Source organism: Micropterus salmoides, unplaced genomic scaffold (assembly GCF_014851395.1).
Source record: "Micropterus salmoides isolate LMB-PRFRI ecotype aquatic unplaced genomic scaffold, ASM1485139v1 Ms_hic_scaffold_14, whole genome shotgun sequence".
Taxonomy (NCBI): Eukaryota; Metazoa; Chordata; class Actinopteri; order Centrarchiformes; family Centrarchidae; genus Micropterus; species Micropterus salmoides.
Window position 1 is genome coordinate 30,864,833 of NW_024040485.1, and position 17,702 is coordinate 30,882,534.

A 17,702-nucleotide genomic window follows, 5' to 3' on the forward strand; every position below is an offset into this window, starting at 1 on the left:
GATCTGCACTCTCACTGAGAAGAGGAATAACGCATAAAAGAGTTAAGCTGGACAGAGAAGCAATCTTTTGTTCCATCTGTCTGGATCTACTGAAGGATCCGGTGACTATTCCCTGTGGACACAGCTACTGCATGAACTGTATTAAAACCCACTGGGATGAAAATCCACAGCTGCCCTCAGTGTAGGCAGATCTTCAGACCGAAGCCTGTGCTGCTGAAAAACACCATGTTAGCAGTTTTAAACTGTGTCAGTGTGTAAATGTTTGAGTTTCTTTAGGTGGCGCTCGTTCCTGTGTCGTTTAGCCGTGGAGCCATCACTTCATGATGACATTTCTCTGCATGAAAATGGAAAGACGGGCAAAATACTTGGTTTAGGTGCTCATTATAATAATATATATACATATAATGGTCCGTCAAAGTGCCGTGTAACCCGGGGCAAGAAACCCCCAGCAGTGTTTCCATTAATAGAAAACAAGAGTTGGAGAATTATGGAGCCATCAGCAAAGCCTGAGGAGCCAAGAAGGATTTTACAAATAAAAACTTGTTGTTTTCAAATGGGGAGCAAGTCTTAACCATTTCACTGTAAATAAGAAACAAGATTCACTTCCAGAGTTACTCCTTTTCCTGGAACGAGTCACAGTTTGATAGTCCCTCCCTCTTCTTCCATATCTCCAATCACAGCGAGCTCCACTCTGTCCATATTTCCTTGTTCCCTTGTTCCCTCCCCTTCAGATCTACAGTTTGAAGATGGGTGTGACCAACATGTGGTGAAGTGCCTGTGCTGACAGACCCCATTCACTGCAGAAACACATGCTGTTCAGATCAGAGCTCGAACTACTTTCACTTTTTGAGAAAGTGAAACTCAGACAGTTGTTGCCACTGAGAGGTGAAATGGCGCAGAAAGGAGTTCAGCTGGACCGGGAAACCTTCTCTTGTTCCATCTGTCTGGATCTACTGAAGGATCCGGTGACTATTCCCTGTGGACACAGCTACTGCATGAACTGTATTAAAAGCTTCTGGGATGAAGAAGATGAGAAGAAAATCCACAGCTGCCCTCAGTGTGGGCAGACCTTCACACCGAGGCCTGTCCTGCTGAAAAGCACCATGTTAGCAGTTGTAGTGGAGGAACTGAAGAAGACTGGACTCCAAGCTGCTCCTGCTGATCACTGCTATGCTGGACCTGAAGATGTGGCCTGTGATGTCTGCACTGGGAGAAAACTGAAAGCCCTCAAGTCCTGTCTGGTCTGTCTGGCCTCTTACTGTGAGAAACACCTTCAGCCTCATTATGATGCTGCTCCGTTCAAGAAACACAAGCTGGTGGAGCCCTCCAAGAAGCTCCAGGAGAACATCTGCTCTCGTCATGATGAGGTGATGAAGATGTTCTGCCGTACTGATCAGCAGAGTATCTGTTATCTCTGCTCTGTGGATGAACATAAAGGCCACGACACAGTCTCAGTTGCAGCAGAAAGGACCGAGAGGCAGAGAAGCTGAGGTGAGTCGACAAAACATCCAGCAGAGAATCCAGGACAGAGAGAAAGATGTGAAGGTGCTTCAGCAGGAGGTGGAGGCTATCAATGGCTCTGCTGATAAAGCAGTGGAGGACAGTGAGAAGATCTTCACCGAGCTGATCCGTCTGATGGAGAAAAGAAGGTCTGATGTGAAGCGGCAGCTCAGATCCCAGCAGGACACTGAAGTAAGTCGAGTCAAAGAGCTTCAGGAGAAGCTGGAGCAGGAGATCACTGAGCTGAAGAGGAAAGACGCTGAGCTCTCACACACAGAGGATCACACCCAGTTTCTACACAACTACCCCTCACTGTCAGCACTCAGTGAATCTACAGACTCATCCAGCATCAACATCCGTCCTCTGCGCTACTTTGAGGATGTGACAGCAGCTGTGTCAGAAGTCAGAGATAAACTACAGGACGTTCTGAGAGAGACATGGACAAACATCTCACTGACAGTGACTGAAGTGGATGTTTTACTGTCAGAACCAGAGCCCAAGACCAGAGCTGACTTCTTAAAATATTCATGTGACATCACTCTGGATCCAAACACAGCAAACACAAAGGTATTATTATCTGAGGGGAACAGAAAAGCAATGTGTCAAAAACAGTCTTATTCTAGTCATCCAGACAGATTCACTAGATGTTGTCAGGTTCTGAGTAGAGAGAGTCTGACTGGACGTTGTTACTGGGAGGTGGAGTGGAGATGGGGAGGAGTTTATGTGGCAGTTGCATACAAGAATATCAGCAGAGCAGGGAGCTCAGATGAATGTGGATTTGGACTAAATGAAAAATCTTGGGCTTTAGATTGTAACAAAAACAGTTATAACTTTTGGTACAACAATGTCCAAACTCACGTCTCAGGTCCTCAGTCCTCCAGAGTAGGAGTGTACCTGGATCACAGTGCAGGTATTCTGTCCTTCTACAGCATCTCTGAAACCATGACTCTCCTCCACAGAGTCCAGACCACATTCACTCAGCCTCTCTATGCTGGACTTTTGTTATTAGATTATGGAGCCACTGCTGAGTTCTGTAAAGTCAAATAGTCAGAAGTCATTTCAGGGACAGTTGGTTAAATTCTGTGTTTTAATCCTTAAATGTCTTTTGGCTTCATGTTTGTTGCTGAGAGCTGATTGTTGTGGCATTTCTTCACTGCCCAGAGATCAGCTGTCAATCAAACATTGTGGGCGGTACTTTGACGTCTTCTCATTAGTTGCTGTGTAAATGTTTGAGTTTCTTTAGGTGGCGCTCCTTCCTGTGTCTGTTTAGCCATGGAGGCTATCACTGCTCAGGATGACTTTTGTTCACCTGAACTGACATTTCTCTGCATGAAAATGGAAACTTCTCTGAGCTCTAAATGCTTGTTCAATATTTGAATTGATGTATTAGAGATTCTGATTAAACCCACTGATTGTGTGGATGAAGTGAATCTGTACCTGAAATCATTGAACGAGAATCATTTAACAGACGTTACTGATGGGATGTGTGAACAAACTGAAGGTTTACATGATGAATAAACAAACATGAACAAAGTATTTTCTTCTCCTCTTCAGTCCAGGGTATCATACAGAGCTGATGGACAAAATGTGAAACTAATATGAGAGTATAATTGAGGCAGTTTTCGTCCTGAAACACCACAAAGTACAGAATTCATATTTAGAGCAGGAGAGCATTTGTCAGTCAGTCTCTGTTTTCAGCTTTCCTCACTAAAACAGCTTTGTCACAGAGAAATGAGCAGAGTTTTCTGTCACTTGTTGCTTTTTAACAACCGACACTCGCTCGGAGGTCAAGGTGCATTCACTGACCTGGTTCAATAATAACAGTAGTGATGGCTGTTGAACTGATGTCTGTGTGTGTGTCTGGCTCCACCTGGTGTCTCTTATTTTCAGTACAGAGGAAAATCTACACTGAAGAACTTCTACAAGCTTTTTAATTTTTACCTTCACTACAATGAATCTCTGCTGTGTGAAACCTTCTTCATAACATACAGAACTGATGTGGCAAGTTTGAGAAGATTTGAGTTTCTCTGCAGCTCAAGTGTTTACTGATTTGAAGTACATTTTGAGAACATAACACCGCAACAGCACCGGCAGGACATAAGCTAAAAATCTGCATCTGTGGCTGGGAAGGGCCTGAAGATTTATCATGGCAAAAAGAAGTGCATGGTAGGCCAAGGCAGCAGCCCTCAAATTGACCATTACATCCTAAAAGGTCGGTCAAGTCAGCCCAATGAAACCCAGTGGCAGGATAACCACCACAGTCCACAGGGACAAAGCACAACCATGCACAGATGAGCCTTTATATCTGAGTCCTGAGCCCAGCCAGCCACGGTCAGCAGCAGAGAGCAGGAAGGGAGATAGCCTCAAATCATGTGGCCAAAGTCTTGGCATAAGAAGGAGTGACAGGACATCGAATGTCCATTTGTTAAGAGCACACACAGGAGGGGTTGAACTGAAATTGGATGAATTGGGAGATAACATTTTCAGCGATGGAGCAGAGAGATTTGGTATGAAGATCAAGCAGCAGAGGACACAGAAAGAACCATCAACCAAGCCCAAGTCCAGAAGACCCCTACCTGGAATGAGGTGTTAACACTTTTTCGGCATCATGGCCCAAAGACTCTTAACATTTCTACTGAGCAATGAAGTCACCAACTCAACCGTGCAGAAAGCAGGAATACGTGGCTTCTCAGGATGTCTGGAACATGCCAGCATTGTCTGGCCTCAGATTATCATGCTCTTGGGTTTTTTTGTGGCATTTTTCTATTATTTTGATTATTTCCATTCCTGTTTTACTCTTTGCCTCTGTGTTTTTGTTTAGGTTTGGTTAGTTGATCATTGCCTTCTTGTTCTCTGTTGTCTTTGGTTTCACATGTCCTTGTGTATTGTCGCTAGCTTTACTTCCTGTTTTATTTTTTAGTGATCAGTTTCATGTGTTTTTGTCTAGCTTTGCTTCCTGTCTGCTGATTGCTTATGTGTCTCACCTGCCTGCTTGGGTGTGTATATATTGCCCTCAGTTCTGTTTAGTCTTCGTGGTGTCATTGTCTTATGCTGAGTGTTTCTGCCTTGTATTCTGTTTCTTTGGATTTTTTGGATGTTCCTTGTGTTTGGATTACTGTCACCTGTCGTTAAATTTTACCTGAGTTGGACTGCCTTTGTTGGACTTTCCCATTTTTTCAGACTCTCGCAGTATATTTAGAAGTAAGCCTGTCTTGTTAGTATTTCTGTTTTGTTGGACTAAATAAATCTTTATTTCAACTGCAACCTCCTCATCAGTGTCTGCAACTTGGGTCCACACCTCTGTTCCTCTGCCACTGCACGCGGCCTCTTTGATACAGATTCAGACTGCTAAGTAGGAGAAGAAAAACCTCCATGTGGTATTTCTGGATCTCGCTAACACCTTTGGATTGGTGCCACAACAGACCCTGTGGGCAGCGTTCAATTTCTTCCAGGTCCCAGATAGCATCAAGAGAATGGTCAAAGCAAATTTCAAGGACCTCAAGTTCTGCTTGACTACAAGACCTGCCCTCAACTGGCACTGGCTTATCTGTAAACTCAGGAACCATAGAAATGGCTGTAAAATCTGATATGTTTAGACTGCTTTGCTTCCCTCAATCTTTACCAGCTAACTTCGATAATTTCTTCATCTAAACCATCAACCTGCCTCTTAGACCCCATCCCGACTAGGCTGCTTAAAGAAGTTTTACCCCTAGTCAGCACTTCTTTATTAACAGGCTATGTACCACAGTACTTTAAAGTTTCAGCAAACTATAGACCTATAGACCTAACCTTCCATTTCTCTCGCATTATCTAAAGATATAGTTTCCCTTGATGGCATCGCCCTGGCCTCCAGCACCACTGTGAGGAATCTTGGAGTTATCTTTGATCAGGACATGTCATTTAAGTCTCACATTCAGCAAATTTCAAGGACCGCCTTTTTTCACCTACGTAATATTGCGAAAATCAGGAACATCCTGTCTAAAAATGATGCAGAAAAACTAGTCCATGCATTTGTTACTTCTAGGCTGGATTACTGCAATTCCTTATTATCAGGCTGCTCGAAAAAGTCCACTAGAATCAGAAAAGCTTTTATTGCCAAGTAGTTTTTACACGTACGAGGAATTTGTTTTGTCCTGATGGAACCGCAGCCTCCTGCCAGAGGGGAGAGTCTGAAACAGTTGTGACTGGGATGGAAGGAGTCGGCCACAATCTTTCCTGCTCGCCTCAAAGTCCTGGAGGCATGCAGGTCCTGAAGTGATGGAAGATTGCAGCCAATCTGCATTGCGAATTATACACTGCAGCCTGCCTTTGTCCCTGGAGGTGGCAGCAAAACTGAGTCAGACACACAATAGCAGACTATCATGACCTCTCAAACACAGACCCACACAGTGCTGAATCAGAACCAAAGACACTATCATAAAATAGTCTGCATTATCATCTCTAATTCCTAATTCTTATTATTTCAAGTTTTAAGTTTCAACATTCTCTTTTTAGCAAATATCTCCTTTCCTCTTGCTAATGTTGACTGTGAATAAAATGTAATCTGCATTCAATACAGTAGTAGTCAAAGGTCTCTGTGATCTCTTATGATCTACCATCCAACGGGAAAAGTTGGTAACTTTGTGAACGAGCTAGACACACTGCTGTCTTCAATCCAAGATCATGACTGTCCATCACTTGTCCTCGGTGACATGAACATTATCTTGGACAAATCAAACTCAACAGACTTCCTGTCTCTGATTCAGTCCTTTGATCTAACACAGGTTCTCAGCCCCCCAACCCACAAAGCTGGCAAGGTGCTTGACCTTGTTCTTGTCCGAAACTGTGCCACTGAGTGCCTAACTGTCACTCCAGTCTACTGAAACGGCTCTTTTGTCTGTAACAGAAGCCCTAAGGTCAGCTAAAGCTGCAGCCCGATCCTTGGTTCTTATCCTGCTTGACCTATCAGCTGCCTTTGACACAGTCAGTCACATGATCCTCCTATCCGCACTCTCAGCAATGGGCATCTCGGTTAAAGCACTCCTGTGGTTCGAATCCTATCTCTCGGGGCGTTCCTAAAATGTTTTGTGGCAAGGACAATTATCCTCCTACTGCCTCTCCACAGTGGTACCCCAAGGCTCAGTGCTAGGGCTCCAGATTCGCTCGCACGGCTTCTCTTACCACTGCTACGCAGACGATACGCAACTCTACCTATCTTTCCTGCCAGACGACCCCAACGTCTCGCCGCAGATTACAGACTGTCTCTCGGACATATCTGCATGGATGAAGGCTTGACACCTTCAACTAAACCTCTCTAAGACTGAACTCTTGGTCATTCCAGCCAAGCAATCTAGCCACCATAACATCAAACTACAAATTGGCTCCTCAACCATCACTCCAACAAGGGTGGTGAGAAACTTGATTGATGACCAGCTGTCCTTTTCAGACCATGTTGCTGCTGTCTCTCGGTCGTGCCGCTTTGCTCTATACAACATCAGAAAAATCAGGCCCTACCTCACTCAATATGCAACCCAGCCTTTGGTACAGGCCATGGTTACCTCTCACCTCGACTATTGCAATGCCCTCCTAGCGGGTCTTCCAGCTTGTGCGGTGAAACCCTGACAAATGGTTCAGAACGCAGCAGCGTGTCTGGTTTTTGATCAACCCAAAAGGATGCATGTCACTCCATTACTGTGTGACCTCCACTGGCTCCCCGTGGCCTCCAGAATCAAATTCAAGTCAGTAAAGCTTGCGTACAGAGCTACTACTGGGTCTGCACCATTTACCTAAACTCCATAATACAAGTCTATGTTCCTTCTCGGCCACTACGCTCTTCCAACAAACACGGCCTGGCTCTGCCATCCCTTCACACAAAGCAATCCCAGTCCCAGCTGTTCGCATATGTGACACCACGATGGTGGAACGAGCTACCACATGCCATCAGCTTCAAGAAGTTCTTGAAAACTCATCTCTTCCGAGAACACTTCCTCTTATAACACCTCTAACTCCACTCTGTATGCAAGCATTAGTGACTTGAATTTGATTCTGGAGGCCACAGGGAGCCAGTGGAGGTCACTGTGTAGAGGTGTGACTGTAAGGCATTCGGTGGCACAGTTTCAGACAAGAACGAGGTCAAGCACCTTGCCAGCTTTGTGGTTCGGGGGGCTTTGATCTAACCCGTGTTAGATCAAAGGACTGAATCAGAGACAAGAAGTCTGCTGAGTTTGATTTGTCTAAGTGAATGTTCATGTCACGGAGCTCCTCTCCTGTGGAACCAGGTTCCAGTTTGGGTTCAGGAGGCAGACACCATCTCCACATTTAAGAGTAGGTTTCAGACTTTCCTCTTTGATAAAGCTTATAGTTAGGGCTGGCTCAGGTGAGTCCTGAACCATCCCTTAGTTATGCTGCTATAGGCCTAGACTGCCGGGGGATTTCCCATGATGCACTGAGCTCCTCTCTCCTCTACTTTCTCTCCCTCTGTATGCAACCTCATCCCATTATTGCATGTTACTAACACAACTTCTCCCCTTTCCGGTAGTCTTGTGCTTTCTCGTCCCTCTCCTCTCTCCTATCACTTCCTGCAGGTGTTTCTGGCTCTGGAGCTGTGGAGTCTGGATCTGTGGTTGCGGGTCACCTGCTGCCCCCGTGTTCCTGCTCGACACCCTCTGCTGCAACGACTATTGTTACTAGTCCTATTGTTATTATTGTTATTATTATATTATCGTATCATTATCATAAATATCTGCCCCATTATTCATTCAGTCTGTACCTTTACTGTCTGTACCTCTGTGTGAATATTGTGAAGACTGATTCCGCCTACACCCCGCCCCCCCTCCCACTTTATAGCTATCTTTCTCTCTCTCACCCCCAACCCGTTGAGTCAGATGGCCGCCCACCCTGAGCCATGGTTCTGCTCGAGGTTTCTGCCTCTTAAAGGGAAGTTTTTCCTTGCCTAGTGCTGCTCTGTTCCCTCCCCCTCGCACATCTGCAGGTATAAGGATAGTGTGAAATGAAGCTGCTGATGAATCTCATTTACTCCAGCGAGTGTACAAGAGCAGAGAGATTGTTTCTGTTCAGCGAAACTGAAACTATTTAACAGTCACTACCACTGAGAGGTGAAATGGCGCAGAAAGAAGTTCAGCTGGAACAAGAAACCTTCTCTTGTTCCATCTGTCTGGATCTACTGAAGGATCCGGTGACTATTCCCTGTGGACACAGCTACTGCATGAACTGTATTAAAACCCACTGGGATGCAGAGGATGAAAGGGAAATCCACAGCTGCCCTCAGTGTAGGCAGACCTTCAGACCGAGGCCTGTCCTGCTGAAAAACACCATGTTAGCAGTTGTAGTGGAGGAACTGAAGAAGACTGGACTCCAAGCTGGTCCTGCTGATCACTGCTATGCTGGACCTGAAGATGTGGCCTGTGATGTCTGCACTGGGAGAAAACTGAAAGCCCTCAAGTCCTGTCTGGTCTGTCTGGCCTCTTACTGTGAGCTTGTAGCTTCAACCAAGTCCAGTTGCCCTTCATTTTAACCTTCGTTGGATACTGTGAGAAACACCTCCAGCCTCATTATGATGCTGCTCCGTTAAAGAAACACAAGCTGGTGGAGCCCTCCAAGAAGCTCCAGGAGAACATCTGCTCTCGTCATGATGAGGTGATGAAGATGTTCTGCCGTACTGATCAGCAGAGTATCTGTTATCTCTGCTCTGTGGATGAACACAAAGGCCACGACACAGTCTCAGCTGCAGCAGAAAGGACCGAGAGGCAGAGAGAGCTCGAGGTGAGTCGACAAAACATCCAGCAGAGAATCCAGGACAGAGAGAAAGATGTGAAGGTGCTTCAGCAGGAGGTGGAGGCTATCAATGGCTCTGCTGATAAAGCAGTGGAGGAAAGTGAGAAGATCTTCACCGAGCTGATCCGTCTGATGGAGAAAAGAAGGTCCGATGTGAAGCGGCAGCTCAGATCCCAGCAGGACACTGAAGTGAGTCGAGTCAAAGAGCTTCAGGAGAAGCTGGAGCAGGAGATCACTGAGCTGAAGAGGAAAGACGCTGAGCTGAAGCAGCTCTCACACACAGAGGATCACACCCAGTTTCTACACAACTACCCCTCACTGTCAGCACTCAGTGAATCTACAGACTCATCCAGCATCAAGATCCGTCCTCTGCGCTACTTTGAGGATGTGACAGCAGCTGTGTTAGAAGTCAGAGATAAACTACAGGACGTTCTGAGAGAGACATGGACAAACATCTTAAAGACAGTGACTGAAGTGGATGTTTTATTGTCAGAACCAGAGCCCAAGACCAGAGCTGACTTCTTAAAATATTCATGTGACATCACTCTGGATCCAAACACAGCAAACAAATGGCTGTTTTTATCTGAGGGGAACAGAAAAGCAATGTGTCAAAAACAGTCTTATTGTAGTCACCCAGACAGATTCACTAGATGTTGTCAGGTCCTGAGTAGAGAGAGTCTGACTGGACGTTGTTACTGGGAGGTGGAGTGGAGAGGGGAGGAGTTTATGTGGCAGTTGCATACAAGAATATCAGCAGAGCAGGGAGCTCAGATGAATGTGGATTTGGACTAAATGAAAAATCTTGGGCTTTATAACTTTTGGTACAACAATGTCCAAACTCCCGTCTCAGGTCCTCAGTCCTCCAGAATAGGAGTGTACCTGGATCACAGTGCAGGTATTCTGTCCTTCTACAGCATCTCTGAAACCATGACTCTCCTCCACAGAGTCCAGGCCACATTCACTCAGCCTCTCTATGCTGGACTTTGGTTTTATATTGAAACCACTGCTGAGTTCTGTAAAGTCAAATAGTCAGAAGTCATTTCAGGGTCAGTTGGTTAAATTCTGTGTTTTAATCCTTAAGTTTGTTGCTGAGAGCTGATTGTTGTGGCATTTCTTCACTGCACAGAGATCAGCTGTCAATCAAATATTGTGGGCGGTACTTTGACGTCTTCTCATTAGTTGCTGTGTAAATGTTTGAGTTTCTTTAGGTGGCGCTCCTTCCTGTGTCTGTTTAGCCATGGAGGCTATCACTGCTCAGGATGACTTTTGTTTACCTGAACTGACATTTCTCTGCATGAAAATGGAAACTTCTCTGAGCTCTAAATGCTCATTGAACAAGAGTCATTTAACAGACGTTATTGATGGGATGTGTGAACAAACTGAAGGTTTACATGATGAATAAACAAACATGAACAAAGTATTTTCTTCTCCTCTTCAGTCCAGGGTATCATACAAAGCTGATGGAGAAAATGTGAAACTAATATGAGAGTATAACTGAGGCAGTTTTCCTCCTGAAACACCACAAAGTACAGAGTTCATGTTTAGAGCAGAAGAGCATTTGTCAGTCAGTCTCTGTCCTTTCAGCTTTCCTCACTAAAATAGCATTGTCACAGAGAAATGAGCAGAGTTTTCTGTCACTTGTTGCTTTTTAACAACCAGCACTCGCTCGGAGGCCAAGGTGCGTTCACTGACCTGGTTCAATAATAACAGCAGTGATGGCCGTTTAACTGATGTCTATATGTGTGTATGGCTCCACCTGCTGTTTCTTATTTTCAGTACAGAGGAAAATCTACATTGAAGAACTTCTAGACACTTTAATTATGTACCTTCACTACAATGAGCCTCTGCTGTGTGAAACCTTCTTCATAACATACAGAAGTAATGTGCCAAGATAGTGTAGCACTACTTTTTGTGAAACACTATCAGCACATTGCACCAAGTATTAATACAATGAACAAAATTATAAACGCAACACTTTTGTTTTTGCCCCCATTCATCATGAGCTGAACTCAAAGATCTAAGATATCTAATCTAATGTACACAAAAGGCCTATTTCTGGGCCAAAACACAGGAAAGAACAGATGTTCTGTCCTGAGATATGTATAGGGTTCAAACTGTAGCTCTGTAGCTGTCACCTCTTTGACGCCTTTAAACTAAAGGTTGTAAATATAGTCACAGGAAAAGGTTGTGAACCCTTTGGATGAACCTGGATTTCTGCATAAATTGGATTTGTATTAAATTGGCATGTTTTCTTTTGCTGAAGCTGTTCTGTTGTTGTTTTACTTCTGTGCTTTGGGTCATTGTCCTGTTGCATCATCCATCTTCTGTTTATCTTCAATTAGCAGACAGATGGCCTTACCTTCCCATGCCAAATTTCTTGATCAACTTTGGAATTCATTTTGCTGTCTGATGGCAACTCTTCCAGGCCCTGAGGCTGCAAAGCAGCCTCAAACCATGATGTCCCCTCCACCATACTTCACAGTTGGGATGAGCTTTTGATGTTGCTGTGTCTTTTTTCCTCAACACATATGGTTGTGTGTTCTTTCCAAACTTTGGTTTCATCTGTCAATAGAATATTTTGCCAGTAGTGCATCCAGGTGCTCTTTTGCAAACATCAGACGTGCAGCAATGTTTTTTTGGACAGAAGTGCCTTCCTCCGTGCTGTCCTCCCATGAACTCCATTCTTGTGCAGTGTTTTACGTATCGTAGATTTGCAAGAGGGATGTTAGTTTGTTCCACAGATTTCTATGAGTCTTCAGCTGACACTCAAGAATTCTTCTTTACCTCACTGAGCATTCTGCACTGTACTCGTGCAGTCATCTTTGCAGTACAGCCACTCCTAGAGAGAGTAGCAACAGTGCAGAACTTTCTCTCTTCATAGAATGATTTGTCTTTCTTACTGTGGACTGATAAAGATCAAGGCTTTTAGAGATACTTCTGTAACCCTTTCCATAAACCATTCCATTTATGTGGTATTATTTTAAGCAGACTGTGTTTGTCTATTGTGGTGACTCGATGGTGAGGATCAGATCACATTTTATGACCAATTTATTCAGAAATACAGGTAATTCCAAAGAGTTCACTGAGAAATACCTCCAAGAGTTTAAGGAAGAAACATCTTTAAAGTTTGACTCTCTGTACCAGAGTCTTGTGGTTTCTGGTATTTTCCAGCTTCTCACATGTTCTTGGTTGACAGGTAAACTTCACAAAGCTTCTGTCTTTTGTTGATGATGATCTTTTTATTCTGTCAGTAATCTACAAAACGTTCTAAACATGTAAATTCTGACATTCGATTCAAACAAGACTCAACCCTCGGGCTCTTAAGTTAAAGCTCTTATCTTACATAACTCATCCATTGCCCTTCTTACATGAACATTGTAGCTCTTTATGCTACATCGCCTGACTTATTCTGCTCCTAGAGGTCACAGCCTAACAAAAACGTAAATATAGGTCGTAATAAGCTGCTGCATAATCGACATATGTTTATTTTTCTGGGGAGGATGGGCTGGTCAAAACTTCTGTAAGTAGAAAAATGTTAAAGTAAAAGAAATGATTGGTTTTCCTTGTAGTTTATAACTAATATCATCTGTATTTAAATATTAGGTAAAGCTGAGGTTGACCGCAGTGTGTTTTGGTTGTGAGGCAGAAGGTTATTCTCACATCGATGCTTTTGTGTGAATAATTGTTGACACTGAACAATAAAACTTGAATCCTTTAATGAGATGAGAACTGAACACTAACACTTTGCGCACTCTGTTACAAATCAGAAAATATAATGATCCGATGTACACAAATATTAATAACATGGTAGTGCTGCTAACCATAGCTCAATAGGAAGATTTTAACGTTGTACGTAATGTTGTAAAATGACAGATAAAACACCCTGTCTCTCCCAAAAAGCAACTCTTTGTGGAATGCGGTAAAGTCCAAAAACCCTTCCCTCTTTCTCAAACACATTAAGTTCCACCTGATCTGCACTCTCACTGAGAAGAGGAATAACGCATAAAAGAGTTAAGCTGGACAGAGAAGCAATCTTTTGTTCCATCTGTCTGGATCTACTGAAGGATCCGGTGACTATTCCCTGTGGACACAGCTACTGCATGAACTGTATTAAAACCCACTGGGATGAAAATCCACAGCTGCCCTCAGTGTAGGCAGATCTTCAGACCGAAGCCTGTGCTGCTGAAAAACACCATGTTAGCAGTTTTAAACTGTGTCAGTGTGTAAATGTTTGAGTTTCTTTAGGTGGCGCTCGTTCCTGTGTCTGTTTAGCCGTGGAGACCATCACTGGTCATGATGACATTTCTCTGCATGAAAATGGAAAGACGGGCAAAATACTTGGTTTAGGTGCTCATTATAATAATATATATACATATAATGGTCCGTAAAGTGCCGTGTAACCCGGGGCAAGAAAACCCCCAGCAGTGTTTCCATTAATAGAAAACAAGTTGTTGCACAGCAACAACAGTCAGGTGCTGATGCCAAGTTGAGTTACACTTCTTCAAGTTCACACAATGTGAAGCTGAAGTAGTAAAGTCAATCAAATAATAAAGTCATTTCAGTGTGTGGCAACTTGTTTTTGATTTTACATTGCTAAATTCTGCGACCTATCAACAGCTGACTGTTACTCTGCACGGGGAATTTCTTGATTTATTTATCTTGATGTATTTGTATGTTTTTCTTCCACTGCATGGGTCTAAAAAGCAGCAGACTTTCCGTCATCAGAGATATTTTGTTCTGACTTTGTAAAGAAATCTATAACTACATTTAGTTGTTTGTTATTCGTTTGGCAGACCAAATTTGTTTTTTTGTTTAGGTTTTTTCACCATTGCCTAAATAACACTGTAAACTGTACCTGCTCAGCCTTAGTGTCTGCATTCTGGGTCCATTCCCCTTTTGTTTTGCCCACCTCCTTAATTTACAACCTGAGAGCTGATATGAATACTTGAAGAATTTGAGATCTGGAAACTCTTCTTTCCCATGTGAACTGAATGCAGCATCAGTGTTACAGGGTGTGACTCCTGAGAACAAACTGTCTGTGTGATATTACATATATTTAAATCTCTCTGTACTGATGCAGTTTGAAGCTGCCAAAGGCTCAGTGAGGTGTCTCTTTATCTTCCTGCAGTGAAAATCACAGCAGGTTAACAACTGAAATGCGAAAATGGATTCACAGGGAATGGAGACAAGATGGAGACTCTTACAGTTCTTTAATCTGAGCTCTTAGATTCTGATTACCAGTGGTTTAAAATGACTTATTGAGACTATTTTAATGATAAATGAAGGAGTTGAAAATTGCATCAAGTAAGTTTATACATCTGAACAAATGTCACAACATGGACTTCGGTCAGCCGACTGGCCTACGAACTGTTTGCTGTTAACCAAAGTTTTGTTAACAACCGGGACATGTGCGCTAAGATGTCCAAGAGAGATGCCAGGAAAATGAAACAAGGAGGCCTGATAATGGAGATAGATGTTGAAACTCATTCTCTGGTATTTGAACCTCTACTCGACACTCCCACAAAAATCAATCAAAACTTCATTACAGACTCAGGGTCCGAATATTACCCACAAAAATACATGCCCACACATGCATACACACATTCGTACATACTTACATATAAAACACCATAAGAAATTCTGGTTAAAAATCCAAATCCCAAAAAGTTCTGCATAAAAGAAGATGGTCTTCAATGCTGACATCGTAAAAGCCAATAACAGCCTCAATGATGGTTCATCAAAATTTGAAGAAATAGTAAGTACAAATACATCAAATGTGAAAGTGGTGGAAATCCAGCGGAAGGGAAGAGATGACAGAGTGAAGAAGATGAATGACCAGATGACAGCCCTGTGGGAGAAAAAAAGAGGAGTTAGAGTGATACAGCCGGAGATGGAATCACCATCTTCTGAAGAACAAGCTTGGATGTCGTGGTGTCTGTCATGTGGAATGTGAGGTGGATATGTTTGTAAATTGCTGTTCAGGAGTTTCTGCTTGTCTGTAGTGTGCGGGTAGGCTGAGGATGCTGCTGGTATCCAAGATAGTGTGGCACACGGCTGGGTCGCAGTCCGGAGAGTTGCATGGTGCAGAGCAACAGCCACTTAGTGGAGTTACCATAGGCCCCAGGCAGTGAGGAGGCCACAACCGACCAGCCTGTGACCAACAGCAGCAGGCCTTGGTTTTAACCTTTATTGTCCATTTATTTAATGTATGAATAAAAATGGAGGTTGTATTTTGCACGGCTTGTTGTTGCCACTTATTTTCACCACTGGTTGGTCAATTCAGAACCAAAGAGGGGTGTTACAATAGATTTATTGAGTCAGTTAAAGAATTCACACAGACGATAATCTGAACACTTTAAACTTGAATGTGAAAGACCTGTTACAAAAGTCAAACTCTTAGAGGCTGTTTGCTCAATGAAAAGGGGAAATCTCCAGGTAATAGGTTGATTTACTTTAATTACATATTTGAAATCCTATTATTTAAGGTTTGTCTATTTTTGGTAAGGACATTAGAATGACTCAGTTTGCTGATGATACAGCTCTTTATCTTAGGGACAAGCATCAGGTTGATTATTCTGGATCCCTAATTGACCAATTTGTTGCTGCTTCCAGTTAAACAATTAACAAATGTAAATGTGATTTTTTTGTTTGTATCAGACTGAGGGGAATAACGTTTAATATATCTGTTAAGAAATGTGTGAAATACTTTTTGTCTGCAAAGACTACATAGGACATCAACAGCTTATCTTCTCTCCTAAATTAAAGAAGAACTGAAACAAAACTGAATTTATGGCTTCAAAGAGACATTTTAATCTTGGGTAGTATTCTCTTGACAAAAGCAGAAGGGATTTCAAGATTTGTCAACCTTGCCCTCTCCCTCAATGCCCATGATTCAACACGTAAAGACATAAATAACATATCACGAACTTTGTATGGAAGAATAAGCACCATCATCTAAAAAAAAAGCGGTGCTCTTGAACTTCTGGACTTCTGGGACTGGAATTACACCTTCAAGTTGAAATGGTTAAAATAATCTTTAAGACCACCAGACTCACTATAGTACTTTATCCCACATGAAATTTTCAAAGAAGTAGGATGCCTTCTACTGTTTTGCTGTTAAAACTGTCCCAATTTTATCAACAAGCTTGTTTGGCCTGGAAGCTGTGTTGTTCTCAGAACTTCTCACCACAGGTCTATTATATGGAATAATGAATGAATCACTAATCGAAGAACAAGTCATTTTATTTACACAACTGGATTGATTGAAATATTATCGTCTTATTTGATTGTAACGGTCAATTACTTAACTATGAATCCTTTCTTTATCATCATTCAAAGAATACAGCTCAGTTTTTAAATCTATACCTAATGTTTCGTTGGACTTAATGAAAAGCAACATGAGGTTCTTTGTTTCACATCTACTCTTTATATAAATGATTTTTTAAATTTAAAGAAAATAACATCCCGTGGCAACTTCTTCTGTGTTTGTTATTAAACTGATAGTGATTGGCACAGGGTGTGGCTTGTTCCTTTTAGATTTTATATTACAATCAAAGTTAGAGAATTTAAATAGAACATATTGCATTCAATATATACAACAAACATGTTTACCTTGAAATTCTTACTTGTTGATAACAATTGCACCTTTCTATGATTTTTCATTCTGTAACACATTCTGGAAGGAACTTTGAAAATTACATACTATCTAAATTACATATCTAAAACAACACATGCAATCACCGTTAAAGGGAAAAAATGTCATTACCTATAAAAATAAAGAACTTATGTACTATTGTAAATCTCTTTACATTAGGGAAGTTTCATATTCACAAAGCTAAATGCTCTAAGTCAGACCCATGTTATTTTCAGTTAAAAGTGATATGTACTTTGAGTCTCGTCAACTTGTAACCAATAGGAAAAGTATTTCAATAACCCAGACCAACTCAGAACTACTTATGTATAAGGAATACGTTCTGTCACCGCCTGTTCATGAAGTCTCACATATTCATTCATTCATTTCTCTATTTCTTTTCTTTCTTTAACTTTTAACGTTTAGTTTTAGATTTAACGTTCAGGTTTAACATTTAGATTTAACATTTACCTTTTATTTAACTTTTATAAACAAATTGTTGACGATTGCATATAACATATTATTTTACTTGTATCTTTAATGTAATAGAAATTAGCTAAATTTGATGGAAGTGAGCAAAATAATCAGCTTTAAAATTGTATCTGAATTTTAACATTTGGCACCCCATAAAGTCCCCCTCACACAGAGGGCCAACAAGGGCCATATCGTCAGCACACTGTAGGAACTTAATGTGGGATTTTAATCTCATTGCTTTACAAAGAAAATAACAAAGGGGATAAAATGGCAGCTTGTGATGCACCTGTGTTTAGAGTCCTCATCTCTGACACCTTTTACACAC

The 17,702-nt window shown here is 42.2% G+C and overlaps 2 pseudogenes; both read left to right on the top strand.

Moving 5' to 3' along the window:
* The first annotated feature begins 847 nt into the window (after nucleotides 1–847).
* LOC119902667 lies at nucleotides 848–3,034 on the top strand (annotated as a pseudogene).
* A 5,565-nt stretch (nucleotides 3,035–8,599) lies between these two features.
* On the top strand, nucleotides 8,600–10,690 carry LOC119902677 (annotated as a pseudogene).
* The last annotated feature ends 7,012 nt before the right edge of the window (nucleotides 10,691–17,702 follow it).